The sequence below is a fragment of the Rhinatrema bivittatum genome, chromosome 3, assembly GCF_901001135.1.
Source record: "Rhinatrema bivittatum chromosome 3, aRhiBiv1.1, whole genome shotgun sequence".
Taxonomy (NCBI): Eukaryota; Metazoa; Chordata; class Amphibia; order Gymnophiona; family Rhinatrematidae; genus Rhinatrema; species Rhinatrema bivittatum.
The window spans coordinates 162,109,512-162,132,940 of NC_042617.1; the positions used below are offsets into that span (position 1 = coordinate 162,109,512).

The 23,429-nt window shown below is 44.8% G+C and overlaps 1 protein-coding gene across 5 annotated transcripts in view; it reads right to left on the reverse strand.

The window, feature by feature from the left end:
* BIRC6 (baculoviral IAP repeat containing 6) overlaps window positions 1–23,429 on the reverse strand; it is a 1,045,545-nt gene that overhangs the window by 568,653 nt on the left and 453,463 nt on the right. The window lies entirely within an intron of this gene.

Below are 23,429 nucleotides of genomic sequence, written 5' to 3' on the forward strand. Positions count from 1 at the left end.
CTGATACACTTTCCTGCCCAATGAGTCAAGGAACCTATCTATGGTCTTTACCAGGTGGAGTTGAAGAGTGTGGTCGTAACTGTTGTTTTTGATATCCTGGAGCTGTCTGCACTATATAGGTTGTGTCCACATGCTTGTTCACTGCAGGGACAGAAGATGGATGCTCCTAGATGCGGCGTTGAAGATCCAAGAGAACCTCATGGATTGGGACAGCCAGCACTTGTTTAGGTGGGTCTACAAACTGCAGACCTTCAAGAGTTTGTTGTCTGGTATCTTCTGCTGTTAGTTTGAAGGGAATGGAATCAGCCATGTCTTGAATGAATGATGAGAATGATAAGTCCTCTGGAGGTGATTTCTTTCTCTTATCTGGAGGAGAAGGTTTAGACATGAATCCCTCAGAAGATGTTAGACTGCTGGTCATCCCAAGAGTCATCTGGGTCGTCTCTGTAGGGAGATTTTGGCGATGACCTGGGAGGGAAGTGAAGGCCTGAAAGGGCTTGGCTGTGGATCATCGGAGGAAAACAGAGGTGAGGTCTCTTGAGGCTTTGTTGATGGTAGGTTATCGATGACATTTTGATATCTTTGCAAAAGACGTCGATAAAATGTGAGATCTTGTACTTCAGGAGTCTCAGATGATCGTTGCTTTGATGATACAGTGGTTGTCATCAATGTCGTCTGTGGAAGTGTTGTGGAAGACTTCGACGTCGATGGAATAAAGAATGGCATCGAAGAGCCTGATGGAATCTGGGCGAAGATGGACATCGATGACATAACGAGTCTCGGTGTCGTAGTGATAGAGTCCATCTGTGTCCTCGGCGCCAACAAGTGCACCGGCATCGGTGGGCCCACTGACATCGGTATGACTACCGGCATCGATGCTGGTGGCATCGGCATCATCGCCAGAAGTGTTTGTTCTTTTAGATCCTGGATGACTGCTGAGATCAGACAATTCCGGCTGTACAACTGGTGGAATCAAAGCAGTTTTAAGCGGTGGTGGAGGATCCTGTGCAGAAGTCTGTGGAGGATCCGGAATCGATGGAGGTAAAGGCCCAGGCGAAGGGACCGGTATTTCCTGGTCCCGTGGCCGCTTTGCCATCGATTCCTCCTGGGATGTCGATGCAGATGATGATAGTCGACGATGTCAATGACTATGTTTTAGTTTGAGATGGTCCGCCGACTTCGTCGATACTATAGACAATGGTGAAGATGGACGATCACCAGATCCGTCCGGACGCGGTTTTTAAAGCAAGGCTCCAGCCGGAGACGACTTCGACGATTTGGAAGGGGAAGGAATTAATTGCAGCTGGAACAAATGTTCCATTTTTTCCTGCCTAGCCTTTTGCCCCTTTGCCGTCATCTCGGCGCATTTAGGACATGTACTTATATCATGTTTTTCACCGAGGCAGAGGACACATTCTAAATGTGGATCAGTGATCGACATGGTTCTGTTGCAAATAGGGCATTTTTTGAAGCCCATAGCCATTTTGTTATCGACGGCCGTCGAAGGATGTGAAATCATGAGAAGAGAATTTTTCCAAAAATTGAGAAAATCAAGACCGAGGTACTCACCAGCCGATGAAGGGAACCCCGAGAGAGACTTCTATGAGAGAGAATATCGGTAAAAGAATGACTTTTCAGTCAGTAAAAAGTGAAGAAAACGCAACGGCTCCTGTCCCGCAATGCGTGAAGCAGCGAGGAAAAGCGAAGACTGAAGAGAGACACCTGTAGCAGAGAATATCATGGCATGCTAGGCATGCTCAGTGGCCTCACAGGGCCAGTCAAAAGTTTCTAGAAACTTTGACAGAAAGATTTCCCGCGCTGGGCTCTGTCGGTGACATCACCCATATGTGAGGACTAGCATCCTGCTTGTCCTGGGATAATACCTCTTACCATCTTAAAAATGCAACAGGCTGAAAAAGTTAAGGATACAATTTTTGCATGCATCTAAGGGGCTAAGAAAATGGAAGATAATCTATGATAGAAGCATTAACAACAACAATGCAATTTCTGTTTGCTAAATAGTCTGGCTAGCAAATGTAAAGATTACCTGTCTTACAAACCAAAAGATTGGAGAGAGAGGCAGGAAGACTTACAAATATCTTCACCTCATGGAAAAGTCTCCAAATTAATCTCCACCAAAACTGAAACAGACATGAGTTTCTACTAGGTTCTAAAATTACAACTCTTAAAAGAATACACTATTTATTTTACTTAATCATATTCCACATCTTCCAGTAAAATTGTGGCTTCCTTAAAATAATTCATAAAAATACATAATATATAGAAACACAGAAATGATGGAAGACGACAAAACGGCCCATCCAGTCTGCCCAGCAAGCTTTCACTCTAATTTTGTTTCTCATACTTATCTGATACTCTTGGCCTTTATTAGTAACTTTTTGGTTCTATTTACCTTCCACCCCCACCACTGATGTAGAGAGCAGTGCTGGAGCTGCATCGATGTGAAGTATCTAGCTTAATTGGTTAGGAGTAGTAACTGCCACAATAAGCAAGCTACTCCCACGCTTATCTATTTACCCAGCCTGTGCAATTCAGTTCTTGTTGGTTGTTGTCTGAATATAAATCCTCTTTTCTTCATTCCCCCTGCCGTTGAAGCAGTGAGCTGCGCTGGATATGTATTCCAAGTGAAGTATCAGGCTTAATTGATTTGGGGTAGTAACCGCTGTAACAAACAAGCTACTCTCCCGCTTTTTTGTGAATGCAAATCCTTTTTTCCACATTTCCTCTTGCCATTGAAGCATAGAGCAATGTTGGAGTCGCATTAACCGTGTGTATGTTTATTGAATAAGGGTATTAATCACCAGGTAGTAGCTGTCATTCCCGCAAGCCACCCCCCTTGCCTCTTCTCTTCATTCACATCCTCTAGAGACTTTATAGATCCACAGTTTTGGACTTCACCACTTCCTCCGGAAGGACGTTCCAGGCATCCACCACCATCTACGTGAAGAAATACTTCCTGACATTGGTTCTGAGTCTTCATCCCTGGAGCTTCAAATCAAGACCCCTGGTTCTGCTGATTTTTTTCCCATCGGAAAAGGTTTGTCATTGTCTTTGGATCATTAAAACCTTTCAAGTATCTGAAAGTCTGCATATCACATCACCTCTGCTCCTTCTTTCCTCCAGGGTGTACATATTTAGATTCTTCAATCTCTCCTCATAAGTCATTCGATGAAGACCATCCACCTCTTTGGTCGCCCTTCTCTGGACCGCCTCCATCCTGTCTCTGTCCCTTCAGAGATACGATCTCCAGAACTGAGCATAGTACTTCCAAGTGAGGCCTCACACCAAGGACCTGTACAAGGGGATAATCACGTCCCTTTTCTTACTCGATTTTCCTCTCATATACAAACAGCATTACTACTATAAAATAAAATGCTTTTACCCTTTTTCTGAACTTTTATACAAGAAAACTACAGCCTGAACTAGAATAATATTAGACTTAATTTAGAAACTTATCAGATCGTACATAAACTACCAAGATCAAATTTTTAACTAATTTTAGGCCATCTTATTTGCTTACATCATTACATAAGAGCATACTATTTGCCATACTGGGTCAGACCAAAGGTCCATCAAGCTCAATGTCCAATCCAGATCAGAGGTACCTGGCAGGATCCCAAAAAGGTTGATAGATTTCATGCTGCTTATCCCAAGGATAAGCAATAAATTTCCCCATATCCACCTTAATAATGGCTTATGGACTTTTCCTTAAAGGAACTTGTCCAAACCTTTTTTAAACCAAACTATACTAACAGATTTTATCTCATTCTCCAGCAATAAATTCCAGAGTTTAATTACGCATTGAGAACAATAATATTTTCTTCCATTTCTCTTAAATGATGATCTTTATACTACCCATCTAAACTATCCCTCCTGTCGAAATTTATAAACCGTTGTGATGGCATAACCGAATGACGGTATATAAATCTCAATAAATAAATAAATAAATGTATTGCCTAGTAACTTCACTGTGTGTCCCTTAGTCTTTGTATTTTTTGAAAGAATAAACAACCGATTCATGTATACCTGTTCCGCTCCACTCATTTTATAGACCTATCATATGTCCCCCTCATCCATTTATTAGGAGACATGCATATTGAGAATGACCCTTGCCCCATTTTTTCAATGGTATTTGCTATTCAAGTACTATTTCAAGATATGGGAAGTAAAAATGAGGCAAGAACATGTTTTCTCACTTTTTTTCCATCTTAGCAGACGTAAAGAGAAACTTGGTGGAGCAGAGGACGTGTGCAGGCAACTGTGATAAATCATGACTTCTTTGCAAGGCTGAAGTGAGAATGCTATAAGGGGAAGCAGATGTTGGGGGAAGGGGATGTAAAGGTTATTCGTGGAGCAGGGAAAATATGTATTTTGATATCAGGAACAATGAACTGTTCGCACGCAAGCTATAGGAAAAAAAGGTATAAAAAGTAGCATGCGAAAAATAGAAATTTGGAGAGGTAGATGCTATAATGGTGTATACATTGTGTTGTACCCCCTTCTCCCCCAGAAGACGTAAAAAGATAGATTATACATAATGAATAAATGTAATAATCTTGTTTGCAATTTACAAAGCTCAATTTCTTGAATATGAACTAGTATTTTTTGCTTTATTGCAACTTATAAAGCCAATATATTATGTTATTCAATTACAGTACTAATAAAATTATTACTACTAAAAATTATAGGAAGTCTTCTTATCTAATTGGGATAGAAAAAGGACTTGCTCAGATCTGGGAAGAAGCACTGCCCTGAAATGTTTAGCCACAAAAAAGTAGCCTTCTGAAAATAACCCAAGTAAAACAGGGAACTGAGAACTTCTGTATCCAAGTTCAAGGCAAAGGCTAAACAACTGGTGACCCCCAACTGGATCAAGTGACAGGTTTTTGTGCTAATAAATTGTGAAACACGGGTTGCGCTGGTCGCACCTGCTTTTACTTGTGCAGATGATTTTATGCAGCATTGAAGCAGTGAACGGAGGTAAGCCCTTCAAGAAACAAAGAGAAGACACTGGCCAAAGACCTGTGGAAGGTAAAATTTCATCTTCTGTACATAATGGGCTAGGTTTTTTAAAAAGATGTGCAATTTTATAACAAGAGTGCGCCGGTGCGCACATATTATAAAATCGGGGACAGTGCGTGCAAGGGGGAGGTGGGGGGGGGTCGATTTTGGCAACATTCATGCGGCGACGCATCAGGGCCTTCCCCAGTTCCCTCCCAGTCCGCTCCAATTTAGGAGTGGACTGGGAGGAAACTTTCCTACCGCCTACTCTAACCTCCCTTCCCCTCTCCTCCCCACCCTCTAAAACCCATTTTTAATTTTTTACCTTTTATTTTGCAAGCTATTTCAGGGCTCGACCTGAAGTAACTTGCCGGCGCGAGAGGCTCCGGCACAGTGAGGAATGGTGCTGTCCCGGGCAGCCCCACTCTGCCCCGGCCCTCCCTTTCACAGAGGCCTGGCTCTTGTGCGCCTAACAGGGGTTACACATGTGGCTGGGCCTCTTCTAAAATGTGCACAGCGCACACAAGGCCCAGCCACATGCATAACCCCTGTTGGTTTTTTGGTTTTTTTTTAAGTGTGGGAAATATTTAAAATCTGGTCTTATTTGTATTATATAAGTAAGTTCTAGGACCCTTTGTATATGAGTGTACATATTAGGGAAGAGTTACAGGGGAGTATGGCCACTCATGTAGAAATAATATGTGACAGGAACCCCCTGTTGCGAAAAGAAATAGTTCAGTTTTCTGAGAAGTGGCATAAGAAGAGTAAAATAAATTTCTCACATGGCTAAAGGAAGGGAGTTTAATACCAGACTTATGTAGCTAATTAAAATCCTTGGAAGAAAATAAGAAAAAAGAAAAGCTTAAGCATTTTTTTGACTTGTGGAAAACGGAACAGTAGGATAGGTGTAAATTAGCAGAGAAAAAGGAGGTATCACCTCCATATAACAAATCTGTATCAGATCTGTACCCCGTTATACCCACAAAGCCATCTCTGGTAGAGGCGGCTGGCTATAAACCAGCGATCCTAGATAAGTCATCAGTGAAAGATAACTCAAGCTGCTAGTTCTGTGAAGTTAAGAATGCAGACAGTAATAGTTCCAGAGGGAGAAGAGAGGGTGTGGGCATATGTCACTGGAGCTCTTCAGACTACAGATATAGCACATCCTGTGTCGTATTTTCAAGATGTATTAGACGAAGAAAAGAGGGACGAGAGAGTTAGAAGAGGAGCGGGAATCCACTGAAGGGGAAGAAGCAGAATCTGTACCCGCAGCTCCTGTACATGCTGGTCAGGAGAGGCGAGCTCGTAATCAACGTTGAGATCATCCACATTATACAAATTATGCATCCCCTGGGCAACCTGGGAGAGCAGTTGCACATTTTAGATGTGGTTCCACAAAATTCCCCTACACCTCCAATAGCTGCATTACACTCCACACTCAAGGATGGCAGGTAAGTTTATGCATACTGGCCCAGGTGAGGAAAAGATGGATAATATCAAGTGTAAAACGAGCCCAAAGGAAATAGTAGTTGAAAAAGAACGCTCATATTATTTTGTAGATCCTTGGGTGGATAATTTAGTAGGTTGGACAGAGCATTTAGCCCCACAAATGCTCCCATACCCAAGTTCTGGGTCATTTGAGTTCAGAAGAATGAGTCTAAGAAGTTTCACCTACAAGAAGAGCAGCAGTAGGGGGGTCGCTGCTTCAATTCGATATGGACCTGTGTAATCAGGGTCCTTCCAGGTTTTCTCGGTAAAGTTCTTATGATAGATTAGATCTTCCATGTGAAACCTGAATACAGAAGAGACAGCAAAGGAGGTGATGTAGGCCGCATGGCAACAATTTGCTGAATGGCAATCTGTAAATTATGAACAAAAGTGGACAAATCATCAGGTAAGCCAGATATTGGTAATGAGTTCACTGTTCAAACTCAGAGCACTGCTCCCTTTTCTAATTGCCCTTTAACTATTTTTTTTTTTTTTATTTCCAGCGTTTTGTGACAAAAGATGAGGAATTGCAATGGAAACTGCACGATGCCAAAAGGAAAAGAATATTGGCTGGGTTGGTCCAAATGGGTTACCATGTTGTCCTCGAACTACCTTACATTTAATATTAATAGAATATCATTATTCCTATCATTTATCAGCTAAGGTTATGTTGTATCTTTTACAGAAGATTATTTGGGTACCTGGGTTACCTAAACAATGTGAGAATCTTGTGTTTGCTTGTCAAGTGTGTGCTACTGCCACTCCCCGGCGCGGTAGACAAATACCACGTGCTCAGGGTCCGTATTTGGAATGGCACTGTGATTTCACTGACATGATTACTTTTTGCAATGGATACAGTTATTTACTGGTCTGTGTTTGTGCTTTTTCTCAATGGATTTAGACCATTCCCTGTAAACGTGAAACTGCTAAGGTTATGGCAGAAACTCTAACCCATATCATTCCACATTTTGGTGTCCCCACAATATTATTACTGATAATGGTTCTCATTTTCATAATGAATTGTTAGCTATTCTGAAGCAGTGTCTCCAAATTGACTGGAGATACGCCAGTGCTATTCACCTACCTCAAATGGGCTGGTGGAATGAAAAACTATATTACATCAGATTATTGCTACCTCAGACCAGACATGGCTGCAGTCTTTGCCAGTAGCGTTAATGATATTACAGAACACTCTGTTGCGCATCCAGCAATTAGAAGCATTGAAAGTAGTGGTCAGGTTAGTCACATACATAACCACAGAAGTTTTTTGAGCAATAAAGGAGAATTAAGAGATGCAAGTGAGAAAAGGTGAATTGTCAACATTATGAAAAAATGTCAACTTTAAAAACAAAAATAAAGTAAAAATTCAATTAATACTAATACAGGAAAAGCAATAACGATAACTTTCAGTAATCCTTCAAAAACTACAAGGTGGAAATATTTCACTGTCCATGAATGTAGGGTGGTGGTCAGAGATTAGAAGAATGAGTCCAAGAAGTTTCAACAACAAGAAGAGCAGCAGTAGGGATAGATGCTTCAATTCAGTATGGACCTGTGTAAACAGGGTCTTTCCAGGGTTTCTCGGTAAAGTTCTTATGATAGACTAGATCTCCCACAAGAAACTTGAATACAGGACACAGCAAAGTAGGCAATGTAAGCCGCTCGGCAATAATTTGCTAAGTGGCAATCTGAAATTATGAACAAAAGTGGACAAATCATCAGATAAACCAGATATTGATAATGATTTCCCTGTATGGGGAGGTAGTACACAGTGACCAGAGCATAACCCAAAAGGTGATAATTTGCAGGTATGTATGACCAAACCATTATCCATTGCTACATGTATGATATATTCGGCCTGTTAACCCCTGCTCAAATGGCTGTCTATTCCATTGTTTGGAAATCTCAGACTTCTAATGACTCTCTAGCTTATACCTTTGCAACTTTTACCTGGACTAACAGTTCTATTCCTCTAACAGCTACTAATTTTATCGTATGTCCCACCTCTTTAGCTTTCCTCTGTTTTTCCAATTGGGAAACAGGCCCTTTTTTAGGAAACTCTTCTGCTTCTTGTATCTGGAACTTAACCCCATACGGCTGGGTAGCTAGGAATGGGACCATCCAGCAGGGATTTTGTTGGCTAATAATTGATGATAGCCCTGCTGGTTCTCACCCCAAGATAAGTTTCTTACAGAAAATTCATTGTAATGTTACCATTGTTAATCTGCTCGGGAATATTGGTCATAATCCCATTCCATTTCGTGGCTCCAGTACTTCCTTGCCAGTGAACTTGATGCAACTAAGGGCTTTGCACCTAATGCTGCTGTTATCCTGTTGGACCAATATTTTATTTGTGGTAAACAGGCATATAAAGAACTGCCTGCAACTTGGAGAGGATCTTGATTTGTTGCTTTTCTACATCTTCCTGTTAAAATACATAGTCATATATCAAACATAACTCACTCCCATAATTGGGTTCCCCGACACAAGCGTTCTATTTCACAATCGGATTTTGATTAATCCTGGTCTTTGTCAAATTGTACGGCTCCTTTAACTAAGGGAGAATCCGTAGGTTATTCCATTTTGGGAATTATCCCTCCTTTTTCTGGAACTACAGGCCCATCTAGAAATTATGTCTTATGAATATGAAATTGATTTCAATGCACTTGCTTCAGAATTGCGTCAATTACGTACATTTTCTTTACAAAATCGCATGGCTCTTGATTATTTTCTTCTCTCTCAGGGAGGGGTCTGTGGTGTTATTCATGACCACTGTTGTCTATATGTTAATGATACTACCCAAATAACTTTAAATGCTGCTCATTTAATTGCTGAACTCACTGCTTTTAAAGATCCAGAATCTGTAACTAACTGGCTCTCTGATTTCATTTCTTGGTTCACTTCTTTAGGTAGTATTTGGAAAACAAATATATATGTTTTACTTGCATTCATTATTGTACCTACACTATTCTGCATTGCTTTTCGCTGCATATTCAATTAATAAACAGAAGTTCAGGGTGTTGTGAACCTGCCCGCTCTCCCCTACCTTGCCGTGGCCAGTCAGGTCGCTAGCGTTGCCTTCTTCGCGGCAGGTGTGCCGCCGTCGCCGGGCTCCTATCCCGGCTGCCTCCTGCCCTGAGCGGCAGGGCTGAGCCGCCGGGAGCTCTCCTTCGCAGCTGGGATCACTGCTGCCGCTCCTACTTCTGTCTTCGCGGTTGGAGCCGCTCCCAAGGTCCTTGCCCGACAGGGAAGCCGTCCCTGCCGGTGCCTGCTGCTGTCCTCGTCCATCTCCCGGCAGGGAAGCAGTCCCTGCTGGTGCCTGCAGCCTTCCTGCTTCAGTCTACGCGGCATGGAGCTGCTTCTGCAGCCTGCCTTCCTCCAGCTCCACGGCAGGGCTGCTCCCATTGCCTGCCTTGTTCTTCGGGCCCTTCACATGCTTAGGATGCCACCAGCGGATCCTGCTCTCTCCCAGCTCTCCTTAGGCTCAGGCGCGTGCCTCTCTTCTGTGTATCGAGGGCCAGCCAGGTGTGGACCCCTGCTAGCTCCACCCTGGGCGGAGTCCCTTCAGCCCTACAAAAGGTCTCAGCGTTCATTCCAGCTGGGCCTTCGCAAGGAATTAGATGCTCCTGGATGTTCCTGTCTTCGCTTCAGGAGTCTTCTCTGTTCCAGCTCTTCTTCAAGGTCCTGTGTTCTCTGTTTCCTGTTGGAGCTCCATGTCTTGTCCTGAAGTTCGTGATCCAGTCCTGATGTCCATGACCCAGTTCAGATGTCCATCTCCTGATCCTGATGTCCATAACCCAAGTCCAGTTGTCCTGAAGCCCTGGTTCCTCATTGCCACCCTTCCTGGCGTGCCACATCGTGGTCCGCGACCAGTCCCATGGGTGGGCTGTGTAGGGCGCCTCGTGGTGCAATGCCTTCCTCACTTCTGCAGCACAAGCCTCCGGAAGACTTCTGCTTGTATCCTTGTCCCTGGTCTACGGAGTCCCTCGTGCTTGCTCCGTCCATGCCAAAGACTCTGCAAGTACCTGTGCCATCCCAGCTTGGTCCACGACCAGCCACTGGCGGCTGTGTAGGGCGCGCCCCAGTGCAGGCCTCTTCAGCTTCTGAGACATGTTCCTTTTCTTTACTCCACATCTCATCTAGAGGCTCTTCTAGTCCGGCGTGGTGCACGACCAGCCCTGCGGGTGGGCTGTGTAGGGTGCGCTGCGTCAGTCTCAACCCAGTACTTTTCTTGACTCTCCTGAATACCTTGAACCTAGCTTGAGTCTTCTGAATACCTTGAACCTTTCTCTGAGTACCTTGTTCCTGAATCTCGTCTGTGCATCCAAGTACTTCGTACCTGAGTCTTCGTCTGAATCTCCATGTTCCGGTCTTCATTGCCCTGGCCTCCATCTGGCCTGCCGCTTCTTGCTGTTACCCAGCAGCAGGTCCGAAAGGGCTTGGAGGGTCGGAGGACTGTTCATAACATCACCATTGCGTTGATGGTCTTCCCGAAGCGTGCAGGTCCGGTGGAGGGTCAATCTCTTCAGTCATCCTTGTCTTTGCTCCAGCCTTGTTCCTGCTCTGGATTCCATCGTTGTCTTCAGTCCAGCCTTGCTCCTGTCCAGCCCATGCTCGCGCATGCTTCGCCTACCGCGGCACCTCTTCAGATTTCCTCTGGGGTTGAGCCGTGGCCCAAGGGCACACAATCCCCTGGAAAGTGGAGCCACTCTCCTAGCGCTTCCTAACACAGGGCAAAGGCTAAATATCTTCTCAAAGCTGAAGAGCCCTAACCTGTTTAGCCTTTTCTTATAGAGAAATTGTTCCATCCCTTTTTATCATTTTGGTTGTCCTTTTCTGTACCTTTTTGAATTTTGTTATATGTTTTTTTACAGATGTGGTGACCAGAATTGCATACAATACTCAAAATGCGGTCACATCATGGAGTGATATAGAGTCATTATGATGTTCTTTGTTTTATTCTGCATTCCTTTCCTAATTCCTAGCATTCCATTTGTATTCTTGGCCACCACCACACACCGAGCAGAGGATTTCAACATATTATCCACGATGATGCCTAGATTCTTTTCCTGGATGGTGACTCCCAATGTGGAATCTTGCATTGTGTAACTATAAAATGGGTTGCTCTTCCCTATGTGAATCACAAATATATCTGAATAATATTCCTATCAGTGAGAGATTTTGGTTTGTTATGGCCCACTTATCATGAATTATCTAGGGTACAAATGTGCAATTCCCATCTGAAACATACAGGACTTTGGTCAGAGTTACCAATGTCCTAAGTTTTAAGAAAATCAGAACCATAACAGAAGTGAAAAAAAAGCAAATGTTGCTTACCTGTAACAGGTGTTCTCACAGGACAGCAGGATGTTAGTCCTCACATATGGGTGACATCACAGGATGGAGCCCATTCACAGAACACTTTTGTCAAAGTTTCTAGAACTTTGACTGGCCCCTACTGGGCATGCCCAGCATGGCACTAGCCCTGCAGCCAGTCGGGATCCCCCTTCAGTCTCGTTTAAAAAGCTACAGGAAGTGCCAAAAATTAAAATAAGAAGCATAACGAACCCAACACCGCGGGGTGGCGGGCAGGTTTCATGAGGACTAAAATCCTGCTGTCCTGTGAGAACACCTGTTACAGGTAAGCAACATTTGCTTTCTCACAGGACAAGCAGGATGGTAGTCCACATATACGGGTGAGTACCGAGCTGAGGATTCCGAGTATGCACCAAATGTACCCAAAGACGTGCAACGGGCACAACAACTGGGGTCGAATTTGGTAGAGGGCATCCTGAACCCTAACGGGCAGGCAGAAGGGTGTTGGTACGTCAAGTTATGAATAGGTTACGCAGGACAGATTGGCTGAAGATGGAATCTTGTCTTCCGGCCTTGTCCAAGCAATAGTGGGCTGTAAAGGTATGGAGAGAACGCCAGGTGGCAGCCCTGCAAATGTCAGGAAGCTGCACCGAGCGTAGGTGTGCTATTGACGTCGCCATGGCCCTCACAGAGTGTGTTTTAACACGGTCTTGGAGTGGAATGACTGCCTGCTGATAGCAAAAGGATATGCAGTCCGCTAACTGGGAGGAGAGAGTCTGCTTACCCACAAGCTGCCCCAATTTGATGGAATGGAAAGAGAGAAACAATTGAGTGCTTTTCCTGTGGACAGCTGTACGGTCTAGGTAGAACGCTAGACCCGATTACAGTCAAGGGTATGCAGAGCCAGCTCTCCTGGATTGGAATGGGGCCTGGGAAAAAAGGTAGGTAGTATAATGATTGATTGAGATGAAACTCAGATACTACCTTAGGCAAGAACTTAGGGTGAGTGCAGAGTACTCACCGGTCCTGCAGACATTTAGTGTAAGGCGGATAGGTAGCTAGGGCCTGTAACTCACTAACTCTGCAAGCCGAAATGATTGCCAAAAGGAAAAACACTTTCCATGTGAGATAGCGAAGTTTACAGGATTGGAGAGGCTCGAATGGCGGTTTCATGAGCAGACCCAAAACCAGGTTGAGGTCCCAAGAAGGGGCTGTAGGATGCAGTGGAGGCTTGAGGTGAAGCAGGCCCTTCAGAAAACATGTTACAAGGGGTTGTACTGATATGGTAACATCCCCAACACCTTTATGGAAGGCAGCCACCGCACTAACATGCATTCTGATGAAGGAAGTTTTTAGACCTGACTCCGACAAGTGCCAGAGATAGTCCAGAAACTTCGTGATTGGACAGGTAAAGGGGTCAAGGGATTGAGAAGGGCACCATGACTGAAACCTGTTCCATTTGTAAGAATAAGATTTTCTCGTGGAAGACTTCCATGAAGCAATCAGGTCACGGTAAACTGATTCAGAAAGGTTAAGTAGCTGAAGGATTAACCTTTCAACATCCATGCCGTAAGGGACAAGGCTTGCAGATTGGGGTGGCGCAGGCACCCGTCGTTTTGCATAATCAAAAGCAGGTGCTTTCCCAAGGGAATGTGCCTGCGAATGGAGAGATCCTGAAGTATTGGAAACCACACTTGGCGAGGCCAGTGAGGTGCTAACAGGATCATGGTTTCCTTGTCCTGACGTAAATTCGCAAGAGTCTTTGAGAGAAGTGGAAGTGGAGGGAATGCATATAGGAGACCTGTCGCCCACGAGAGGGAGAACGCATCTCTTGGTTGTGAGTGTTGGCTGCGAGTGAGAGAGCAAAAGTTCTCTACTTTGCGGTTTTGACATGTCGCAAAGAGATCTATATGAGGGTAACCCCACTGATGGAAGATCGAGTTCGACACTAAGGGGTTGAGAGACCACTCGTGCTGTTGAACAGCGCGACTTAGCTTGTCTGCCAACACATTGTCCACTCCTGGCAAATAGGTGGCCCTGAGGTACATCGAATGGAAGAGGGTCTCCGCCCATATCTGCGCAGCTTCCTGGCACAGTAGGTAGGAGCCTGCCCCTCCCTGTTTGTTGATGTACCACATGGCCACCTGGTTGTCCGTCTGAATCAGGATGACTTGGTTGGAGAGGCAATCCTGAAATACCCTGAGAGCATATCTGATTACTCGCAGCTCCAGGAAATTGATTTGGTGTTTGGCTTCCTCTGGAGACCAATTTCCTTGTGTCTGCACATTGGCCACATGGGCTCCCCAGCCGAGATTGGAAGCATCGGTGGTGAGAATTATTTGAGGGTCTGGAGCCTGGAAGGGCAAGCCTTGGAGGAGATTGATCTGATTTTTCCATCAGGCGAGAGACTGACGGAGTGAGTCAGTGACGTGGACAATGGTCGACAGGGGCTGAATGCATTGAGTCCATTGTGACCTTAGAGTCCACTGCATAACTCATGGCTAGGCGGGCCATTGGGGTGACCTGAACTGAGGACGCCATGTGACCCAGTAGGATGAGAAAGCGGTGTGCAGTCGTGTAGTGCTGAGACTGCAGCTGGTGTGCGAGAGAGACGAGAGTGAGAGCTCGTTGTAGAGGAAGAAAAGCTTTTGCCTGCAAGGTGTCCAAGCCTGCCCCTATGAATGATAAGGTTTGAGATGGGACTAAGTAGGATTTGTCGTAGTTGACGAGAAATCCTAGCGAAATCAGGGTGTGTAAGGTAAGATGCGGGGACGACAGAGCAGTTTGCTGAGTGGGAGCCCTGATCAACTAATCATCTAGATAGGGGTAGATGTGAACACCTTGAGTCCTGAGGAAGGCTGTAACTACTACGAGACATTTCGTGAAGACTCGTGGTGCAGACGTGAGGCCGAATGGAAGCACTCGGTACTGATAGTGCCTGGGGCCTATGAGAAATCTCAGGTATTTGCGATGAGATGGAGTTATCGCAATATGAGTGCATGCGTCCTGGAGGTCTAGAGAGCAGAGCCAGTCTCCTTTTTGCAGAAGAGGAAGGAGGGAACCCAAAGTTACCATCTTGAACTTTTCTCGGTGGAGGTACTTGTTGAGGGTACATAGGTCCAGAATTGGACGAACACCGCCTGATTTTTTGGGGATTAGAAAGTACCAGGAATAGAATCCTAGGCCTCGTTGGGAATAGGGTAATGGTTCTATTGCTCTGGACTGGAGAAGGAGGGAGACCTCCTGTTCCAGAAGTGGTGAGTGGTCGGATGTTCCCCACGTCAGCTGAGGTGGGGAGTCCGGTGGGATGGAGAGAAAGTTCAGGTGATAACCCTGAGAGATTATGGCGAGGACCCACTGGTCTGAGGTGATTGTGTGCCACATGTTGTGGAAATGGCACAATCGACCTCCCACTGGTATCTGAAGTAGTGGAAGCTGGCTGCTGCTCTCTATGCAGGAGTCAAAAACTGCAAGCAGGGCCCAGCTGAGGAGCTGTTTGCGGCTTTTGTTTTCATATCTGACGAGACAGGGCCTTTTGGAAAGGTCTCGTGGAACGAGTCCTAGACGGTGGTAGATAGGACTTCTTTGGACGGAAGAATGACTTTTTAGTATCCTTCCTGAATGGCTGCTTGGAGGCATACTCAGAAGGCATCAGAGAGAGCTGTCTCAAGGTCTCATGATGGTCCTTAAGTTCCGCCACCATTCACTGAATCTGTTCGCCGAACAGATTGTCTCCTACAGAGGGCAGGTCGGACAATCTATCCTGCACTTCAGGGCGAAGTTCCGAAGACTTGAGCCAGGCCCATCTTCTCGGCGAGATAGCAGCTACAGATACCCTGGGTAGCAGTGTCAAAGATATCGTAAGATGATCTTATCTCATGCTTGCCTGCCTCAAAGCACTTGTTTACTAGGGTTTGGAGCTGATCTTGAAATTGCTGAGGCAGGGAGTCTGTCAAGTCTTGTATCTGCTTAAATAAGACCCTGTTGTATTGGGTCACATAGAGCTGGATAAGAGGCGATTCGAGAGATGAGCATTGAGCCCTGGAAGACACGGCGACCAATGGCATCTAGAAATTTTTGCTCCTTGCCTGGGGGAAAGGAACTGTGATGTTTTGATCTCTTTGCCCTCTTTTGGGCAGATTCCACAACGACAGAGTGGTGATCCAATTGAGATTTTTGAAAACCTGGGGCTGACTGTACCAAATAAGTGGTGTCAGCCTTCCTGTTGACTGGAGCAACAGAGTCAGGGTGTTCCCAGTTCTTTTTGAGGAGATCCAGAAGAACTTGGTGAATAGGGATGGAGGTTATTACTTTGGGAGCATCCAGGAATTGCAACAGCTCCATCATTTGGTGTCTGTCATCTTATTCGGTCTGTAATTGGAAGGGAACCAATTCACACATCTCTTTCACAAAGTTTATGAAGGAAAGGTCCTCTGGAGGAGAACGCTTTCTGCTTTCAGAAGGAGAAGGTGGTGAAGGCAGGCCATCGGTGTCTGGTGAAGAATCTGTCCAGGTATCGTAGGGATCGGCATCTGCCCTTCTAGGTGCCCTAGGGGCACGAGACGGTAGAATCCGTGAAGGTCCTGGTCTAGGCTCCGAAGGAATCGAAGGAATAATTGGAGGCACCGATGAAAGCATTGAAGGCACTGGTGCAGGCAGAGGGCATCGATGAATGGATCAGTGGCGCCGGACATATCGGCATTGATGGCTGAGGCATCGGTAGGACTCCCGATGGACGGATGCGGAACAGTGTTTCCCCTCCCGATGACAAGGTAAGCGGAGAGGGCACCGGAGCCATCGGTGACCCGGGTTCATTGGTGGAAAAGCGGCGATGAGAGCTTCCATTTTCAAGAGCAGCCGTGCCAATGCTGCCGGAATCGGGTCAGCAGTCGGTTCCATGATCTGTGCCAGTGCCGGAGGAACTTGGAGTCAATACATCGCATTGTCAATGGTCTCCTGAACCAGCCGGTCCAGTTCTTCTCGGAGACCTGGAGCAAGCAGCCCCGGCTCCGGAACAGAAGGAGGCAGGGACATAGCTGGAGGGACCACCGTTAAAGGCGGGGTCGCGGCTCCCAATCCCCTTTTGGGTGAGGGTTGCCTCGGTGACCCGGTCGCTGAAAAGGTCGGTGCCTTTTCTGGACAGGGTTTCTACGACGGCGGCTCAGATGATGGCGAGGTCGATGATTTCGCTCCCTCGATGGTCCGAGGCTTCCAATGTTGATGGCGCTCTCTACAATCCCCTCAGTCCTGAGGGGGATTAGAGGGAGTTGAAGGCTGAGAAGTCGTCGATGCCGGACGGTCACCGGCCGGTGGTCGATACTGGCGCAAAGTTGACGATGCCGGTTCTGACGACGTCGATGCAATAGACGGCGTTGGGGGTTTGAGCACGGAAAAGAAGTTCCATCTTCTCCATTCTGGCCTTGTGACCTTTTGGTGTCATTAGGGCACATTTGGTGCAGGTCAGGATATCGTGCTCACATCCGAGACACATTACACAGACCTTATGAGGGTCTGTTATGGGCATGGTATCCCCGACGCCATGGCCATGAAAAACTCGAGTCGCTGTACGGTCGATGGCCAGTAGGCCGCAAGGGCCAAACTCGACGGGAATTGACCGAAAACGGCTAAAAACTTACTGGAGCACCGCGGAGTCAAAAATTTGAAGGAGGGACCCCTGTGGGGTATAAAACTTTGTAATAAGTCCGTGAGGAAAATTCCTGTCAGGAATCTCTATGGAGCTCCTTAACCACGTGGCTACTGCTGCGTGGAAAAAAGACTTTTTTTTTTTTTTTTTGTAATTTATATTTTATTGCGTTTTCAACAGTTTTACACTTATGAAATCAGGAAATCATGGAAAAATGTAACAATAATCATATGTATCTTATACATGCATATTGAAAAAGCATTAATTTACATGGAAACCTTCAATATTACACTCCCATTAACCTATAATTGGGGGGAGGCAATAATTTTATATAATGGAAAACAAAAGCAACCAATAATATACTAAATACAGGTAGGAGAAGTTATTTTCTTTTTTACTTGGCCTCTGTCTCTGATACAGAAGTTAGAGCCTTGTCTGATAAAAAAAAACTTCCAATTGGACCGGATCTAAAAATCCATATTTCTTTCCTTTATAATTTAATAGACATAGACACGGAAATTTTAGAAAAAATGTTGCACCAAGTGCCACAACTTTTGATTTTAAGGTAAAAAAAAGTCCTCCTCCTAGCCTGAGTAGCACGTGCTACATCAGGGTAGATTTGGACTCGATGTCCACAAAATAATATATCTTTTACTGAGAAATATTTTTTAAATAACTTTTCTTTATCCTGTTCAACTAAACAAGAGATTATCAAAGTAGCTCTGCATTTATCAGGTCTACCGAGTCTTCTAAAAAGGTCGATAGGCCTGGTGAGGATGGTTCTTCCCCTTGGACAAAACCTCTAATATTAGAGGTTTTCCTAGGTAAATAATAAATTTTTGAAAGCTTGGGGATTTCTTCATCCTCATATAGCAGAATTTCCTTTAAATACCTCTTAAATAGTTCCCAGGGTGAGAGAAGTCTCGTTATAGGAAAATTTATTAAACGTAAATTTTTTGCCCTCATTAAATTTTCCATGTATTCCATTTCCTTGTGAATGATAAGACTGTCCTTAATAAAAGCATTTCCTGACTCTTGTACCAGTTGTAATTTACTTGTGACAGTTAACATATCCTTTTCACATTTCTCTATTTTCTTTTCATGCAATTCAATAGACATCTTATTTTCCTTAATTACTGATAATAGTGATTCATTCATTTTAATAATATTACCATCTAACTTCATAATCATTCTCCCTAGATCTTCAAGGGTAAAATTCCCCTGTATTCCTCCAAGGGATAAGCTACCCTGACTAACAGCAGGAACAATCCCTTCTACTATGGAAGTAATTGTTTTTTCAGTCCCAGGAACTTCAGCCTGATTTCTTAGGCTAATGTCCACTTGGACTTGTCCCACCGGAGTTCTCGCTGGGTCCGATGTCACCACTCCAGCGGGTTGTAGGGGAGACTTTGGGCCTTCACTGGGACTCAGAGAAGCAAACGAATCTGCTCCTTCACTGTCCTCTTTCGGTGATTCCACCAACCTTACCACGTGGTGGTTCATGGGTCCTGTGGTGCGTTGTTGACCGGGTGACGAGGTTACAATCCGGGCCTTCCTCTTTCTCCCCATTAAACAATTATATTCCAAGAAAATATGTATTGCCGGCTCCCGGCCTTCTCCGGCCTAAGCCGGCCAAAGCCGCGCGGCTTAGGCGAGGTGCCGGCGGCTGCGTGGCGCCGCCCCTCCTCAGATTTTATAGTCGGGGGGTGGGGGACGTCCGACTGACGTCACTAGTCAGCGACTGCAGCCTGGCGTCTCAGCTGTTGTTTTACCGGCACAGTATCTCAGTTGGAGCGGACTCTCCTCGTTCCTGCACGCCTCCTCCCGCTGAAAAAAGAAGACTGAAGGGAGACCCCTGCTGGCTGCAGGGTTAGTGCCATGCTGGGCATGCCCAGTAGGGGCCAGTCAAAGTTCTAGAAACTTTGACAAAAGTGTTCCGTGATTGGGCTCCATCCTGTGATGTCACCCATATGTGAGGACTACCATCCTGCTTTTCCTGTGAGAAAAAACATTATTCTGATCTTGTAGTATGTTCGTAGACATCACGCAAAGGAATGTTATTCACAATTGGGAAGGAATTTTATTTCAAATAGATCATGATCCAAGATCGGATCTAAGCCACCTAAACAAGGATATAGCAAAGTAAAGGGAAGAGATGACAGAGGGCTACAATAGACGTTTATAAAATAAAGGGTGGAGTTGAAAGGCTTATTTGACCATTCAAACAATATTACAACTATGGGAAACTATTAACACTAACAAGCTGCAGATTTAAAACAAGTATTCTGTCACAACACACAATCAAGCTATGAAATTTATTGCTGAAGAATGGGGATAAAGGCATCCAGCATACTTGTGTTTAAAAAGGGTTTTGACGAATTATACAGCAGTGGTAGCCAACTCCGGTCTTCAAGTGCCACAAATAGGTCTGGATTTCAAGATATCCATAATGAATATGCATGAGATAGATTTGAATACATTACCCTCTATTGTACACAAATATCTTGCATTCAATATGGGTATCCTGAAAACCTGACCTGTTGCAGCACTTGAAGACCAGAGTTGTCTAAACCCTATCCTAGTGGAAAACTCTATAAATAATTACTCACCAGGTGGAATGGGGAAAGCCACTGTTTATCTCTGAGAGTGAGCTACAAGAAATGGATATATTCTTTTTGGGATCTGCTGAGTACTTCCTAGTGAACCAGACTGAGCTGGCAGACCATCAGCAGTGTGCTGTGACCAGACCATCAGCAGTGTGCTGTGACCAGACTGAGCTGGATTCAATGGACCTTTAGTCTGATCCTACACAGAGCATCTTGTGTTCCTGGGAAGGATTTTCCTGAATCATTGAAACTTGGTCTTGGTCTTGTCCAATGATAAATGTTCAGGTTATAGATTGAGTTTAAGATTTAGCATTTGGACTACCTTTAAATAAAGTAGTCACACACCAACTGTTACAAGTCACAGTCAAAGCAGGAAATTTAAGTAGCAGGAATTTGTGGATAATATATTTAGATGTATTAAAACAGCAACATCAAAGTCCAGCTTTCACAATTAAATAAGTTAGCATATTTTTAAAGAGGGTTCTCCATAGACAGCTGGATGAATCAGCTGTAATGCAGGGGAGGTGGGGCAGGGGATATCTGACTGTGCTAACATGGATTCAGCTCTCAAAGCTCAAGAGTTTTACTGGACAGTCATGGAACCAAAAAGGATTGGCAGCTTGCACAGAGTACATCTGCATTCCAGTCTAGCACAAAAGTATTGGGAGATGATCTGTAGCTACTCAAATTTAAAGATCAGAAGTTTTCAAACTTCCTGTTGACCTCTGGAGTAAACAGATTGATTACTGGTGTTCCCCAGCAAGTGAACAAGTTGTTAATAACTCCTTGAGCCGAGGACCACTCGTGTGGTCACAGCACACTGCTGATGGTCTGCCAGCATATTCTGGATACCTGGAAGGTAGATCACTTATTTATTTTTTAATTTATATTCTGCCTTTCAGCCATACTGGTAGCAGTGTCAAAGATATCGTAAGATGATCTTATCTCAATAAATCACTCAGAATCTTCAAGAGAGCTCATCTAGAACCACTTTCAAACCAACAATTTGTTCGGCATCTTCAAGTCCAGGACAGACTTAAATCCTCCTGACTTTTTGAGGATTATAAAATACCAGGAATAGAACCCCTGACCATATTCTTGTGAAGATGCAAACTCAATCACCTTTTGCTGACGGAGGGATATTACTTCCAGTTGCAGCTGAGCAGATTATTTATTTATTTTTGATTTTTATATACCGATCTTCCTGCATTAAATACAAATCAAACCGGTTTATAAGGAACAGAAAATTGCCTGAACGGCGATACATAGAACTAAGAACATACATAGTAAACAGGGCAAACACAGTTAAAATTTAAAATTTAACTGAACAGAGAAAAAAATATTTACAATGCATAGTCATAAATGTCCTAGAGCATTCAAAGGGAAAAATGTGATTAGTTAAAATGCAGAGTCTGGAAATGCAAGGTTGAATAACCATGTTTATTAGATTAGGAGCGTATTGAAGATTGACATTCATTGGTTCAGGGGAGGGTGAAAGCAGCAGAAGCAATATTCATATTCTACCTGCCCTTTGTGACATGGATCCATTCTAGGAGGAAAAACTGGATCCTTCTCCATACCACAGGAAACATGCCTCAAAAAGTCTCAAAAACTGGCCCCAGGCTTAGGCTGCAACCGCTGTTGGGCCTCTAGCTGACGCCTCTCCTTCTTCTAACCTTTAGTGGGCAGTTGCTGCTACTGGAGAGCGGAATTAGCCCAATGAAATTGAAAAGGGAGAAGGAATACCTTTGTTGCTTATAGGCGAAGTGTTACTGTGAAGCCATGATGGGTTGATGATCTGCCACTGCTGATGACTGTAGAGTGTATGGATGCTCCTTAATCAGAGAAACCATCTTCTGCACCTTAACCCCTATAAGGAGCATGTCCACCAGACATTTATACACACCTTCACAAAGGTCACAGGCACACAACCCTTCTAGCCTTGAAGCTACTATGGAAGCATCCGAAGTGCTAGCTGCAGTGCTAAATGCTTCATAGGCTGAGCAGATAAGATATTTTTCATATTCCTCTATTGCCCAAAGGAACTCCATATGCTCAGGGTCCAACAGTTCTGTCAAGGGTTTTAGCTTTTGCACATACTCATTTTAAGTAATGCGCCATGTTCAACTGGTGAGCTGCAATCCTAAAACTAAGTATGAATCTCTGGAAGACTACCTTTCTGAAATATCAAATGCTTTTATATCCTTCTCTGGAGTTGTATTAGAATAATCATGAATGCGTTTAGCACACTTCAATGCGGCCCCCCTCACCATGGAATAGTGTGGCAGCAAGATCACCCCAAACAGCACGGGAACTGCAGACAAGGAACCCAAGATGACTGCTATTCCCATGCAGAGCGAGAAGGAATCCCCTGCCAATTGCAAGCTCCAGCATGCTGAGGGCAAAGCAGAGGAAGCCAGCTGCTACCTTTTTGTACACATCCAACCGGGCGAGCCCTCCCCGCCAGATGTACAAGCGGAACACAGCCCCTTCTCTATTCAGCAGCAATTGCACCGATCCGCACGCATAGCAGACAGAGCCGTGCCCCATTGTGGTCGCAGCCGCTCTCTTACCCTGGTGCAGCAGAAACCAAAGCAACAGCAAACTTTTAAATTTCAACTCCCCAGTCGCCCAAACTAGCAAGGAGGGGGGAGTCAGTAAAAGGAAGCTAATCTTTTGTCTTTTTTGTAAACAACTTTATGAAGCACCTGCTTCCTCTGGCAGAAAAATAGAATTACCAAAAGAAACAAGGACTTCCAAGAAAAAAAAAACCCTGAGCCTGCAGCCACCTTAGTGGCCTCATGAAGGGGAGGGATCTGGACCACCAGCTTTGCACCCCATGGACACAAGGATCGAGCCTACAAAAAGGTCATCAACCCCCAGCTCGTCTACCTCCACCAGACAGGGAAGGACCCACCAGGATCCAAAAAATGCCCTAGGAGGGAAGTTCCAAACTAAAAAATCGTATCCACACTGCAGAACTGCAGGTTTCGCACCATCTACCATCTGATGGAGACAGAAATACTGAGCAGTTGCAGGTGGCACAAGGGTTATGGTGCAGTGACAGTAAAAGTTTCTCTGTTTCCATCTGCTGGCAGGGAGGCAAAACCCAGGAGCATGGACTGATCTGGGTACATACAGGGAAGCTGAAAATTCACTTAAGCGCATTAAACCAGGAATAATGAGGTAAGCACTTGAAGAGTGTGTCCAAAATGGCCTTTCATACAAGATTATGCCCAAGTCGCGATACTAGGTACTAGTCTTGTATGCAAGGTCATTTTGGTCACACTCCTTCCAACTTCAAGCACTTACCCTCCTTACTTCTGTTTTAAAGCACTTTTCTGCATTGGTGT